Source organism: Engraulis encrasicolus, chromosome 20 (genome assembly GCF_034702125.1).
Source record: "Engraulis encrasicolus isolate BLACKSEA-1 chromosome 20, IST_EnEncr_1.0, whole genome shotgun sequence".
Lineage (NCBI taxonomy): Eukaryota > Metazoa > Chordata > Actinopteri > Clupeiformes > Engraulidae > Engraulis > Engraulis encrasicolus.
This window is the reverse complement of record NC_085876.1, coordinates 2,014,725-2,017,224: the sequence shown is the minus strand read 5'-3', so window position 1 is coordinate 2,017,224 and position 2,500 is coordinate 2,014,725. Positions and strand designations below refer to the sequence as shown.

At 38.8% G+C, this 2,500-nt stretch overlaps 1 long non-coding RNA gene across 1 annotated transcript in view; it reads left to right on the top strand.

Annotated features, from left to right (window-relative positions):
• The first annotated feature begins 2,434 nt into the window (after positions 1–2,434).
• Positions 2,435–2,500, top strand: part of LOC134436843 (uncharacterized) — a 447-nt gene continuing 381 nt past the window's right edge. Inside the window, exon 1 of the long non-coding RNA XR_010032264.1 lies at positions 2,435–2,492. This is a non-coding gene — a long non-coding RNA (uncharacterized LOC134436843). The remainder of the gene's footprint in view (positions 2,493–2,500) is intronic.

Genomic DNA, 2,500 nt, shown 5'->3' with positions numbered 1-2,500 from the left:
ACAATTAATTATCCATAAATGATATACCATTTGAAAGTGTGTTTTCTCTACTTTAACATGAAAGTAACTTGTAATTGACACTTTTCATTTCTTGTCAAGTTATTTGACATTATTTAAAATATGACCAAAATTTCAATTTTTCCTTAGAATTCTTGGTAGAATTCCGGCCTATTCAATAAAATTTCTGGTAGCTAAAGGGTTAACTGCAAGAGCACCAGCATATTGGAGTTTACTTATTCAACAAAGAAGAGCGCTCAGCATCTCTCTCTCTCTCTAACTGTTGCTTTCTATGTTGGTTTACTCTGTAGTAACACAAGCACGCACATGCATGCACACATGCACATATGCACGCACGCACGCGTCTACAGTATGCACACACAGACACACACACATACGCGCACGGGCACACGCACACGCACACGTACACACACACACACACACCATGAAAATGGCAGGGGGAAGAGGCACAAAAAGAAATAATTATGTTATACAATTACATTATAATTACACAGTGACCTGCTATAATGACTTATCAACATCATTATCATAGTGATACAGTATATCACGAAAGTGAGTACACCCCTCACAGTTTTTGCAGATTTGTGAGTATCTTTTCATTGGAAAGCATTACAGGAATTTCACTTTTACACACTGATTAATGACCTTTTAACAACATATTTAACCGCTCACATTTCTTGTTCACTCAGAAAAAAACTAACTACAGCCATTAATCTTGGATCATGTACTCACAAAAGTGAGTACACCCTAGATTAAAATCCGCCTTGGCTATTGAGAGGATAAACTTTTTTGTAAAACTCACCTGTTTACCACCGCACATGCTTGACAGCATCTTAAGTAAGTTTGTTTATCTTGGTCTCTTCAGATCAAAAGACAGTGATCCGTATCCTTGGTCTGTTCATCTCTCTTGAGTCAAGCATGTGTGGTGGCAAACAAGTGAGTTTTACAAAAAAGTGTATCCTCTCAATAGCCAAGCATGGTAGTGGGACTGACATGGTTTGGGGATGCATGAATGCTGTCAACATTGGCAATCTGAAATACACCTAAAAGAAACATGCATGTCAACATGCACTGTGACTACTGAAGCGGATCATGATATTCTCCATAGGATTATTCAAATCTCACACCAATCTATTTAAGACAGGTGCACACTCAAAATGTAAAAGTTCAATGCAAAGAAAGGTTGAAACGCACACTGATGACCTCCCTTTTAACCCTCAGAACTCCAGCGGCACGGATCCGTGCCGCTTTTGACATGTTGAACATTGACGTAATTAAAACAAAAGCATCACATAACTGGAAGTCCAACCCATGTTTTATGAAAACTAGACATCTCAACCATCATTTTGATACCTCATATGTGTGGGTATCTGCTATACAACTAACAGAGACATTGTTTTTAAAAACGTGTTTTAATATTTTGTTTACTTTGACCGGAATGCTGTTGGAATGACGCAACTTTGAAGTCGCGGCAAAAATACTGTTCGATCATGATCATTTTTCTCCGTCAAAATAACAGAAAATAACCAGCAGCAAATATAATTAACTTTGTAACTATGGTTTTCATTGGTTTTAGAAATCTCTGATCTCTAAAATACAGGGATAAAACATTCAGATAAACCAGGAAGTGGTCGATCGACCGGATGTTGTTTTGTGATCAGTGTTGCGTTTCCAGGGAGCACAGTAAACCTGGGGAAGTGGTAGTGGCATATTTTTTAGTGTTCACGGTTTATATTGCTGGAAATATATTGAAGGAAAATTACAAGAAGAGTCGTCATTTCAAGGTGTTTCACGGACGTATTGGTATGTGGATGTTGACAATGTCGGACGACATCAAAGTTGACACGAGAAGTTGGAATGAAGATGAGACGAGCCTGCGACCTGCCTACTCTTGCTGCTAGGCTGCTGCCGCTGCTGTTGCATCCATAGAAAGTAAGTTTGGCTGATAAAATGTTTTGATATTTGTTGAAGAGACATGCAATTGTACCTTCATATTTGAAAAATGAATCCCTGTCGCTTGGAAGATATACAATCTCATGCACATCGTAGCTAATTAGGTGGACGCCAGATGTAAACAGAGGGGGTGTGCACACTCATGAGTGACAGTCACGTTGAGGCAAGTAGGCAAATAGATGTGAGATTGGCATATTACTAACGGCGTTGGACTGTAGTTTCTTTTCTTGAGGTCTTTGTAGTGGGTCATGTTGTTTTTTATGTTTGGAAGAGGTTATATTAGCCTGATTTCTGAAATGACTGCATGGAATGACTTGTCCTATGCTTTCTTACGGTAGGCCTAGGCTCCTGACCTCAGAAATAATTCATGGCGTTGTGAATCTCTTTATGTATTTATTTGCACTCCTGTAGTAATTTACTGTCATGAAAGCTAGATTGTGACTTAACTTTTTTCCTCTCTCAGTTGGCTGTTACAGATTTACTGACCAGATAAAGGAAGTTCCCGCTGATGCAGACCCAGAGTAAGTAG